This window comes from Xiphophorus maculatus, chromosome 4 (genome assembly GCF_002775205.1).
Source record: "Xiphophorus maculatus strain JP 163 A chromosome 4, X_maculatus-5.0-male, whole genome shotgun sequence".
In the NCBI taxonomy this organism is placed as follows: Eukaryota; Metazoa; Chordata; class Actinopteri; order Cyprinodontiformes; family Poeciliidae; genus Xiphophorus; species Xiphophorus maculatus.
The window spans coordinates 34,792,606-34,805,412 of NC_036446.1; the positions used below are offsets into that span (position 1 = coordinate 34,792,606).

At 40.4% G+C, this 12,807-nt stretch overlaps 1 protein-coding gene across 3 annotated transcripts in view; it reads left to right on the plus strand.

Moving 5' to 3' along the window:
• Window positions 1-210: 210 nt before the first annotated feature.
• The window catches only part of cemip (cell migration inducing hyaluronan binding protein), a 224,571-nt gene continuing 211,974 nt past the window's right edge, over window positions 211-12,807 (plus strand). For all 3 annotated transcript variants that reach the window (XM_023332631.1, XM_023332632.1, XM_023332633.1), the window contains exon 1: window positions 211-316. The gene's annotated coding sequence lies outside the window, so the exon portion shown is untranslated. The remainder of the gene's footprint in view (window positions 317-12,807) is intronic.

Sequence of the window (12,807 nt, forward strand, 5' to 3'; positions counted from 1 at the left end):
GATGCGTTGAAATTCATAAAGACAGGATATTGGTCTGCTTTATTTGTCTTGAATAGTTATAACGACAGATCAGAAACAAACTAACAAGAAACAGATTCATTCTGTCAGAAATGCGCGCGCTGGCACACGGTCCCTGGGTGGGTGTGTATTTCTTCCAGAAGGGGCGGCGCTGCGCGTGCCGTCTCCTGTCTTTTTGCTTCAAATCCTCGGAATGCAGTCTGGCGGAAGGACCGTTCTTCCTCAACACGTCATACCTCTGTCTTTCACACAAGTCTCACACAACCTCTCTGGACCAGTCGCATCTTAAACACAACAGGTTAGTGTGCTATTTATTATTTTCCATACAGATTTCGTCTGTTTCGCACGTGTTCCTGCCATATTTGTTACGGACTACTAAATACCATATGTGATTTGGCCGCAGGTGTGCGCATTACATATAAAGTGGATGTGGACTGTGCGCGCGCATTTTATGAAAATTATATTTTTTTTTTGTCTAAGTGTGAAGCTTCCTAGCTGCGGCCTTCTTCTAGTCTGACATAAGTGGGGATAGAATCTCCAATTCACGGAAAAAACAACAACAACAAAAAAAAAACACCGAATCTGCTACATCTAGATGCATTTTTCAGCAGACCTGCTGTTATTCGCCTTGAGAGCAAAGGAGTGTTCCATGACAAATCTCAGCTTGGCATTTTGCAGTCCGGTCTCAGTGTAAATGTAAAAAATCCCAGTCAGAAGGAAAAACTACACGCTCCCATCTTTTGTCATAAAGTGAAGAATAAAATGATCATCCCTTTATCTTGCTTTAATAGACTGGCAGTGTAACACAGTTATGTACAAAAATATTAAACTCAGTCATTCATAATTGATGATGTTTTGATTGTCAATTTATTTTTGTTAACAACTGAAACTTGTTTTAAATATACTTAACATTGTGTGGTTTACTGCCTCTATTATGGTTAGGATGTATCCACAATTGCCTTAAAGTTGTTGGTGCACACGTAAGCTCCTATCTGGGTTCTGCAAGATGCATTCAACTGAGATTCAGTAAGTCTCTCATGATATGCTGTTACATCAACAGTACAATGAGATAGGAATTTCTTGAACAGTTCCAGGGTCTCATTCATAAAAGATTGAGTATGATTCATATTGAAAGTGTGAATACATCCAAAAGACAAAAGTGGTGCACCAAAAAAAATTTTGATTCATAAATCCATGCATACACACATCAGCAAGCAATCTTTGTTTATAGATAACAGCTGACCCTTGTGTACAAGGTCCTGCCTCAGGTTCTGCCCTCTACATGTTACCACATTCAGTCATAAAAGGTCAATGCGAAGCACCTTATGAATGTCAGTGTTTATTTAAATGAGTCAGCTGATCATCTTATTCCATGATTAACGATGGGAACCACAGGGAAATTGGGGGGAAGAATACAATTTCATCAAAAGCAATGTGAGAAAGGTGGAAATTGAAAACATTTTTGGTAGCCACATTGAGAGGAAATAACATTTAGAAACCGCCGCTGGCATTTTAGGAGGCTGATAGCATGCTTCACAGTTGTGCTCTCATGGGTGTGCATATTATTGAAGCCTCCTCTAAAGTCTGGCGGTGTGGAAACTAGGTTAGGAGCAAGCGCATGGGGTGGTGACAAATGTCCTCTTGCTGGTTGCAGCATGATAGTGTGTCTGTACCTTTAGTCCAAATAATTAAAATTCCACAAGTTAGTTTTTCATGGACTCATGGTCTCTCCACAATGTAGGAAAATCTGACCTATTGGCTGGCCAGGTTAACAATGTCATCCAGGATGTCGAGTATTATTGCACTTGCTGATGTCTGTGATATTCCAGTCCTATGAATACCTTTACAGAATTATGTTGTTCCTTAAAGTGGCTTCAGAGTTAATCAGGGTTTCCCACAGCATCCCCCCACCACCCCACCCTCTGCTCTGAGGTCAGCATTTTACTGTCAGGGCAGAATTATTCCTGAAAAAAGATGGGTTTATAGTTTTCATGCATTGTACAGGGAGCGTGCACCAATCACATCTCTGGCTCCTCTACACTTTGACCACATCATGCGCGCTGTTGTGGTTTGATCTCTGAAGTTTACCTCGGTGCGGATCACTCATATAGGCTGACCTATGTGGACATATATATAACCCCCCTGTGAGGATCCAGGTTTCTTTGTATAATTTATCAAGGAAGGAGTCAAGTTTAAATCTACTGTGTTTGCTCTGCTCGCACAGCTCAATGGGAACCCCAAATGTTCACATTGAGCTGCGCTCTATGTTCATAGATGTGCATTTATAGGTGCGCAGTGAGCGTACAGTGAGAATGATACTTTTTCATGAGCAATGCATTATGTACGCCATGTGCATTTATGTCTCAACATGCTGACTCTGTGTTTACACTGATAAAGTTTGAGTTCCCAGTTAGCTCTTGCGTTATGGACCGGTGGTTCAGCCCTTGGAGAACCTTTCACGCTCGCTTCGTGTTGCGCAGCATGTTGGTTTATTAATGCATATCAACCCAGGTGAAAAATAAATATACCAAGCATGTTAAATTTTAGCATACTTGAAGCCAGACTAATTATCAGTATACTTGAAGTGTGTTATTTTGGAACTAATTTTGTACTTACTGTATTTTAATAGTAATTCAATTTTAGAAAAGCACAATTTAAAGTGTACTAAGTGTACTATCACATGCTTTTTTGGAACAATTAAAGTTATATACTTTAAGTATACGGCTTTTTATGTAATATGTGCTTGATTAGTATGTCTTGAGTGTACTATTTTTGTGATCGAATTACATTTAAAATATATTTGGAATGTATTTTCAGTATATGAGCATTACATATTAGTAGTGTGATCACAGTATGCTCCAGTCACACTTTTGGTTTACTAAAATTGCTTCTGAAGTACACTTTTTAGTTACTTATCACTGTGTTTATTATTCTTCTTTGCCACTTTGTACATTACATGTTTCATACACACTACAGTCCTGCAAACATATCAGACTACCAGAAAACAGAAGGATCAATTACAACACACTTTCCGGCTGAAAAAACTTACATTGTGTATTCAATATATTCACATTTTTCAAGAGTACATTACCAACATAGTATTACAGAACTGTACAAATTGTCAATATATTCAGAGTTTACAGACAACATGCTTATGAAAATTAGCACAATAAAACAATAGGTACACTTAGAGGAAATGTGAAAAATATTACTGTGGTAAAGCTAGCCGCCTCTTCGAAAATGACAGTAAAGCCAGCCTTTCAAGACTAACGTCGGCTCCCTAATTTACAAGCTCCTTTCAGAGTAAAAGCTCACATTCAGTTCATGTTTGATCTACTGAAAGTAGATTTCCAGCGGCTTCATATTTAGACTTTGTATTTATACAGTTGCAAAAAGAAATAATGTATTGGAAATAATTGGGGACATTAATCAATGCTGAAAACTCTCTGTTTCCAGTAACTTCTCTAACTTCTGGGTGACAGAGGGACAACTCTAGAACACAACCAGCAAATATAAATCCGATCTGATGTTTAATTTCAAAATAAAAGCCTTTTAAAGTAACACGTTTAGAATTTTAGTTTTGCCAAAGTTGAGATACACAATGCTGGAAAACTCTCTGTTTCCAGTGACTTCTGTCACTTCTGGATGACAGAGGGACACCTCTAGAACAAAACCAATCAAAACACTGTACAAATATAAACAACATATAACGACATTTATATGTCGTTATATGTTGACTGTCGCTGTATGTCAATAACTGCCCAAAATCCCCCTTTTCATGCAGTGACACTGCCTAATTTCTCTGCCTTTTGCTGGCTGCATGTCTGAATGTTATTGTTACTCAGGTTGCTGACCTGAGTGAAGTTGGTCAACCACACTCCCCTCCCCTGCTCACATTTGCAAAAATATATAAATACATTTTATGTCAATCAACTCGACTACTTTTGTGCTGGTTTGTGCAGCGAAGATTTTCCTGTCTGCTGCTTTGGCTTTGAAGATATTAATGAAAGTTTAAAGGTCAAAAGGTTCTTTTCTTTTTTTTCTTTTTTTTAAAAAAAGGAAAACTAAAACCAGAAACAATTCAGGAAATTAGTGTTCACTTTTAAAGGCCAATTTGCTAACATCAACTTATGTTTTAAGTGATATTCTATTCTGAAATTGCATCTATTTTATTTTAAAGGCGCATTGCAAAAAAAGATTTTTTTTGCTGAACAAACTTGAATAGAGAATTGTTTTTTTAGTAAAATTTTGTTGGATTTACTTGTTTGTTAAAATCTTGTAATAGTTTTGATTTTTTTTGTATTGTAAGATATTTTTGATCAGATAGTCTACCTTAAGCTCTCCTTCTTGGATGCCCTAATGCTAAGTAGATCCAATAGTAAAGCAAGCCACAGTACAAGGTTTATTCAATTAGTATTATTTTCCTGCTTTTTATGTGTATTCAAAATTAATTGTAGACAGGCTTAACCCTTCCTAATTTGAAAATGTATTTGTCTATAATATGTGCAGTGTATTTGAAGTACAAAGGGTTGTTTTTTTTAAATATTTTTTATGAAATCTTAAGTAAAATCCTCTTATTGTACTGGCAGATTATTGTGTTAAAAATAGTTTTATGTCAAAAATATAATTTATTTTATTATTGTTATTTTAGAAATCTTCTGCAGTATGACTATCAAAGTTATTTTATCCAACGTGCAGGTTGGACAATGAAACTGAAACACCTGGTTTTAGACCACAATAACTTATTAGTATGGTGTAGGGCCTCCTTTTGCGGCCAATACAGCGTCAATTCGTCTTGGGAATGACATATACAAGTCCTGCACAGTGGTCAGAGGGATTTTAAGCCATTCTTCTTGCAGGATAGTGGCCAGGTCACGACGTGATGCTGGTGGAGGAAAATGTTTCCTGACTTGCTCCTCCAAAACACCCCAAAGTGGCTCAATAATATTTAGATCTGGTGACTGTGCAGGCCATGGGAGATGTTCAACTTCACTTTCATGTTCATCAAACCAATCTTTCACCAGTCTTGCTGTGTGTATTGGTGCATTGTCATCCTGATACACGGCACCGCCTTCAGGATGCAATGTTTGAACCATTGGATGCACATGGTCCTCCAGAATGGTTCGGTAGTCCTTGGCAGTGACGCGCCCATCTAGCACAAGTATGGGGCCAAGGGAATACCATGATATGGCAGCCCAAACCATCACTGATCCACCCCCATGCTTCACTCTGTAAATGCAACAGTCTGGGTGGTACACTTCTTTGGGGCTTCTCCACACTGTAACTCTCCCGGATGTGGGGAAAACAGTAAAGGTGGACTCATCAGAGAACAATACATGTTTCATATTGTCCACAGCCCAAGATTTGTGCTCCTTGCACCATTGAAACCGACGTTTGGCATTGGCACGAGTGACCAAAGGTTTGGCTATAGCAGCCCGGCCGTGTATATTGACCCTGTGGACCTCCCGACGGACAGTTTTGGTGGAAACAGGAGAGTTGAGGTGCACATTTAATTCTGCCGTGATTTGGGCAGCCGTGGTTTTATGTTTTTTGGATACAATCCGGGTTAGCACCCGAACATCCCTTTCAGACAGCTTCCTCTTGCGTCCACAGTTAATCCTGTTGGATGTGGTTCGTCCTTCTTGGTGGTATGCTGACATTACCCTGGATACCGTGGCTCTTGATACATCACAAAGACTTGCTGTCTTGGTCACAGATGCGCCAGCAAGACGTGCACCAACAATTTGTCCTCTTTTGAACTCTGGTATGTCACCCATAATGTTGTGTGCATTGCAATATTTTGAGCAAAACTGGGCTCTTACCCTGCTAATTGGACCTTCACACTCTGCTCTTATTAGTTCAATGTGCAATTAATGAAGATTGGCCACCAGGCTGGTCCAATTTAGCCATGAAACCTCCCACACTAAAATGAGAGGTGTTTCAGTTTCATTGTCCAACCCCTGTATGTAGTAGGGGTTGAACGACTACATATTTTTTAAGGTCGACTACATCATGATAATAGTCGAGTCGATGTCGACTAGTCGCGGTGACGTCATAGTGACGTAAGCGCAAAAACCCTTCACAACTACTTGGAGGCTTTATTAGCTATTTTCACGGCAAATATTGACCCCCCCCCACACACACACACACACACACACTCTCCCCTTCTCCTGCTTTTACTAAGTCTATTATGGAGATTCTTCGTGAGCAGCGGGGAAAAGTTTGTTGCACAAAGTCGGGTCTGACTTTTTTTTTCTAAACACCGGCTGATGCTGATGATCTCTGGATAGTTACTATAGGAGTCAAATTATCACACTGACTACATGGTGCTTTTGGAACATCACAAGCCAAACTTGTTATGAACGGATCCCGTTTGGTTACAGCTGAATTCAACGAAACCACCTGCTTCTCCTCCGCCCGCTGCGTGGCAGGAAGCTCTGCTGACTCAGCAGATTGAACGATTTAAGATATTTTCTAGTCAACGTCAACATGATGTCGAGTCGATGTCGAGTTGACTAGTCGTTGTGACGTCATAGCAACGCAAGACGCAAAGGTTTGGAGTAACGTACAGGCTTTATTACCCGTTTTCACGGAAAAATACGGCATTTACACAGAACAGCAACAAGTGAAACAACAAAACATCGGGATAGTTTATGATAAATAAGTTGCTGGGAAACCAACATTCAAAAGGAAACGCACATCTTTTAGATGGCATGTAAAAACAATAAAAAGAGGTGGCATGGGGGCTGGGGGGGGGGGATAAAGTTCACTCACTGTCAATATTCTCTTCGCTAAGAGTTGTTGGGGTTTTTTCTTGGTTGACATGTAGGAAAACAAGGGCATCAACATGAGCCGAATGAAGGCTTGCCCGCTTTCTCGTAATGGTATTCCCAGCGAGAGAGAAAATCCTCTCGCTGGGAGTGCTGGTTGCCGGAACAGCTAAATATTTTCTGCTGAGGTTTGCTAGACGGGGAAATCTGCCCTGGTTGCTGGCCCACCACTGCAGCGGGTTCGCCATGGTGGGGATCTGCGGTAGCAAAAAAAAATCAAGGATTTCTTCGGCAGCAGTGGTGCTGTGTGCTGCTGATCCCCTGTGACTCTGGTAATGTGGCCCAAAAAGTTGCAAAAAATCTTCTTCACATCTGACTTTTTTCCCGGTCACCGGCTCGCTCTGATCGGGCACGTCCTCCACCTCCTCCCCTTCCTCTCCTACAGCTATAAATAAAATAAATAACGCTAAGTTCATACATTTTCACTTCATTTGGACATTATAGACTAAAGTTATCGTAAACTGTTCAACCTAAATGCTGAACCGTTTACAATACATTAAAATCCATTGGACCCACCTGTTGCTCCAGACGACTCTCCCAAGTCGCGCAGTAGGCTGCTCAGGTGACTCTGTGCGGCCTCTCTCTGGCTCTGCGAGATGTAGTGTAGATGTTTAAAGCGAGGATCTAACATGCAGGCAATGAGAGGGATAGACTCCGTCAGATTGTCGGAATGCAGCTGAAAGCGTGTTTCCAGCTGTTTGCGGACGGTGTTTTTAAATGAGCGCAAAACTCCCAGATCAGATGCTTCAACTCGCAGAGTGGTGCTGATCATGTTGAAAATCACCGGATAGATGAAGGAGAGCCCAACATGTAACTCTCCGCACATCACTTCAGTAGCCTTTGCCAGTGGTTGAAGTACTGGGATCAGCTGTTCTATTACCTCCCACTGTGATGCTCTCATTGCAAGTGACTTCTGGACATTTGGCTTGGTGACGTTTTCATCACCAAGTACAGACTGCACCGCAATCCTCTGCTCGAACAGCCGCTGGAGCATGACGACAGTGGAATTCCAACGAACTGGACAGTCAGTCTGGAGTTTGTTGAATTTAATTCCGAGTTGTTCCTGCCGTTTCTTCAGAGCGCAGGCTGCTAATGATGAATGACGAAAGTGGCTGACAACTCTCCGTGCAGCATCTACAGCTTTCACAACATCAGGTAAAATTAATCCAGCTTTTATTGCCAGCTGGACAGTGTGCGCAGTGCAACCCAGATCGTTAGGAAAATTTCGCAGAGCTCCATGGCTAGATTCATGTTGCTTGCATTATCATGGACAGTGCAAAACACATTTATTCCCCATTCATGGATTATGCTAGACAGACGATCAGCGATGTTGGCAGCGGTATGTTTTTCGGGCATAGGAGATGTGCACAGCACCCGGGCTTTCAGCTCCCATGACTCAGTGATGTAATGAGCTGTTGTTGTAATATACGGCTCCATAGTGGAAGATGTCCACAGATCTGTTGTCAGTGACACACTCTGATCTTTCATTTCTTTAGTGATTCTTTCACGAAGGTTGTCATACTGGTGTTTAATAGCGCTCCACAGAGTGTTGTAAGACGGAACGTCATAGCTAGGTTCGAAAAACTGTAGCAAATCTCTAAATCCTTCTCCGTGGACAGCAGCTAGTGGTCTCATGTCTTTGACAATGAAATTCACAAGCAAATCTGTGATTTGCTGCCGCCGGTGTCCTGTCACAGCTGGGCGTTTCATGAATGAAGTTACTGACAACTGACTGGATCGAGCCGGTTGTTCAGGAGCTAGCATTAGCGGATGCCTTTTCAAATGACTGTGCATCGCGGTCGTACTTTTGTTGTACTTCAGCACAGCTTTGCAGATTTTGCATGTTACGGTAGTTAAACCAGAAGAGTCATCTTTAGTGAAATATTTCCACACTGTTGACGAATTTCTACCTGTTTGACAAGATGCGGGCTTGTCCTTGATCTGTTTTGAAGACGCCATTTTGTAGCCAGTGTTCTGTCAGATCTGCTGTCAGAGTGTCATACACTTCTGACAGCTGATCTGATGACACTTCTAAGCCCGAAGTGTCATTCTTAGCACGAACTCACGGCTATATATATGTCAGACAAGTATACACTGTCATTACCAACTACAGGCTTTTATTTAATCAGCAGCTGTCATTACCACAGATCTTTATTTAGTCAGCAACATAACATCATAATGTATTAGTTAGATCGTCGTGACAAAGACACTCGCGAGCCGGCTAAGTGACATCCTTAGTGGGAAGGGGGCGAGTTTTAGACGGCTCGTGTTTTGTAGTGGACTGCAGCTGCAACTCCATCTCCTTTTAAAAACACTGTAAAACCACAAATATGCATCCATCTACATATCATTTAAACTAATCGAGATTGGATTATTGTAACAGTCTGTTTACATGTCTTAAAAAGAGGGAGTTTGCGCGTCTGCAGGTTGTACAAAACTCTGCTGCACGCCTGCTGACTAGCACTCACAGGAGGGAACATATTACACCTATCCTCAAAAGTTTGCACTGGCTGCCTGTATTTTACAGGATGCACTACAAAATCCTGGTACTGACTTTTAGAGCTCTTCATGGACAGGCGCCAGACTATATTAAGAACCTCATCCAGCCTTATGTTTCGACTAGGAGCCTCAGGTCGTCCAATCTGAACTTGCTGATGAGTTCCTCGGACCCTTTTTAGGACTCGAGGAGACAGATCTTTTAAAGCTGTGGCGCCTCGCCTTTGGAATGAGCTACCTTGTACCATTCGATCTCTGGATTGTATAGACACTTTTAGGAAACAACTTAAGACCCACTTTTTTAAACTTGCTTTTTAGCTTAATACTGTGTTTTATTGTTTTGTATGTTGCTTTTAATTATTTTATTATTTTATTTACACTTTGTGCAGCACTTTGTGACCCTGGTCTGTGAAAAGCACTATAGAAATAAAGTTTACTTACTTAGTTTACTTAATGTATTAACTTATTTTTCTTGTGTCTTGTGACGTATACGGTGCTGTCAGATCAGCACAGGCTGTCACCACCGGCAATCACATGACTGCGACTAGTCGACATGAAATGTAAAAACTCGCGAGACGTCCTAGAGTCGACTAGTCGACTAATTGGTTCAACCCCTAGTATGTAGTGGTTCGAACCTTTTTTAAAATCATGTTACTCAGCAGTGGTTTTGTTATCCTTCTAAAAGATTTTCTGTTTGGTAAAGGATGATTTTGATTTGATTTTACTTTTTTCAACAGACTCGTGGTCCACAAAGAGATGATACACAACAACACGACATATATAAAAAAAACAAGACAAACTAAAAAAAAATAAATTAAAAAAATCTTATAAAAGACTTGCATACCAATGTTTCCACAGAGCCGATTGGTATCTTAGCGCACTGAGAGAGTGACAACATTACAATAAGACTGTTCAATGAGCTGCCTAACGACACATGAACTTGTATATCAGATTTCTCACAAGTGCCTGTAATGTTCTGACATGTGCGTTACAAAACACTGCTAAGCCTGGGTTTCTTAAGCAGAATTCTCAACGAGTCACTATAAGCAACCTTAAGCTTCTGCATGCTAGCTTTTTTAAATGTACACCACAAAGGAGCTGTATACAAGGGTGTACAGTAGGCCTGTCAAGATAGCAAATTTTGCTGAACGATTAATTGTCTCAAAAATTATTGCGATAAACGATAATATTGTTTGAAGACCTTTCTACACTGAAAATGACGTAATAATGCATGCGATTTCTTGCCAAAGATAGATACACTTTATTTTCAAAAGAACACTAAACACTGGAACTGATAAACAAAATAAACAAAACGACCAAAAACAAAAATAAAATGGATTCTCAGTCTCCATTAACAAAAAATGTGTTTGAATAAAAACTACATAAAGCCAAAGTGGAAATAAATACTGCATTCAACCAAAAGAGTGCAGATTATGAAGTCTGTATATTATGTTGCACTTCAGTAATAATTAGATTTAAATAGAGAAGATGGGCACATCCACTACCTGATGCAATAATTCACACTACATGATTTTTTGCTCCTATTTTTCCCCTTACAACAATCTTAGAACGCTGGTCTTTCTAAGATTGTGTGGTGTGTTATGGTAGATCATCGTTGCTGCTCCTATCTAAATCAGGGGTTTTCCCCACTAGGATCTTAACGCAGCCTGTTGAATGTGACAGGCAGCCAATCAGAAAGCGCGGATTCTCCTCCGCTTTCTGAGGGGAAATTACGTCGGGGAATCCCAAACAGCGCAACCCGAAGTCCAGCGGACATCGGAGATGATATGTGGAAACAACATTAATGTTTATTCAACATGCAAAGAATATAGAAATGACAAGGGGAGGAGTTGGAGCGAAATTGCTATAGCAGTTGATAAACCCTGTAGCTTTTCAGCTGTTCTTCGTTAACGTGACATATAGGTTCTAATGATTTTCATTCAGTCAGGACTTTACACCGACACTAGCCACATGCATTGCAGGTAGATTGTAGTAAAGCATTGATTAATGCCTGGGTTTAAAATTAGTTCACTGGACTTGTAGCCAGTATTCTGTTGGACACCACACGGCAGGAACAACCCGATCAAACCGTTATACCTAGGATCTCTGTCGAATAATGTGTGGTCTGTCAGGTTTTGAAAATAGGCCGACAGCTCTAAGATTGTGTAGTGTGCGCTGGGCTTTACACTAAGGAAATGAGGAAGGGAGGAGTCAGTGGAGAGCACCGGAGTTGAGCCCTTTTTCATTCAGTGTCATTAGCTGAAAGAGAAAACAGTCGGAAGAGACGATAATGCCGATAATGAAAATGACGTCGATAGTTTTAATTTATCATACGATTAATTGATTTATCGTTTATCGCGACAGGCCTAGTGTACAGTAAGTTTTAAACAGGCTTATTTTTACCTCATCAGTGCACATATAAAATTTCCTTCCCAGAATGTTTGCCTGGATGTACAACATGTGACACTGCCGACAAATGTCATCATCATCACAGAGCTGGTCTGTGATATAGTGACCCAGATATTTAGTTTTGGAACAGACATTTAACTTTTGCCCTGACAGAAAAAAATCAGGGAAACAAAGTTGTTTGTCTGCTTTAGTCCTACATACTAGTACAACAGTTTTCTTAGTGTTATACTGCACATAATCTCAACCCATAATTAGAGCAGATATTCAGTAACTGCTGAAAACTAGCACTGCTGGGTCAGAGGTCAGCCAGGTCATCAGCTTACATAAAGTGATTGACCAAAGTATCACCAAGCATACATCCAGTTTTACAGAGGTTCATTTGTTTTGACAGGTCATCCATGTACAAGTTAAACAAGGCAGGTGAAAGAAGCCCACCCTGACGCACACCATTACTCACACCAAAAGAAGCAGAGATGTTATTGCCCTATTTTACATGCATTTTCTGGTTAGAATACCAGTAAACCAAAATTTGTATAATAATATCTGGAACACCTCTCTGTTTTAATTTGTCAAATAACTTACAATCATTGACACGATAGCTTTGAAACCAAATTGATTATCTGTTGTACTAATAAACTGATTGAGCTGACCAAGCAAAATTTTTTCCAATACTTTAGATATCACATTAGCTAAAGCTATTGGTCTGTAGTTATTAAGTCTACCAACCTTATTAGTTTTGTCCTTAATTACCGGCACAAGGGTAATTATCAGGCAGGATTCATTATCAGGCAACTGCCCATGGGTCATAAACCCAGAGAAATGCATTGCAAGCAGCACAGCCACTTTTTGGCTAGCACATTTCAGATGTTCTGCTCTAATGCTATCAGCCTGTTGCCTTATTCTCACACAAGTACGCTATAGCCTGCTGGACTTCACTAGGGGTTATTATAACCGCATCACTTTTAGCAATGTTTTCCAGTCGATAGGGTTCACTTTTTACACAGATAAATAAGGCAGAACAGTGCTGTCTCCATAGATCTGCTATATTATAAGT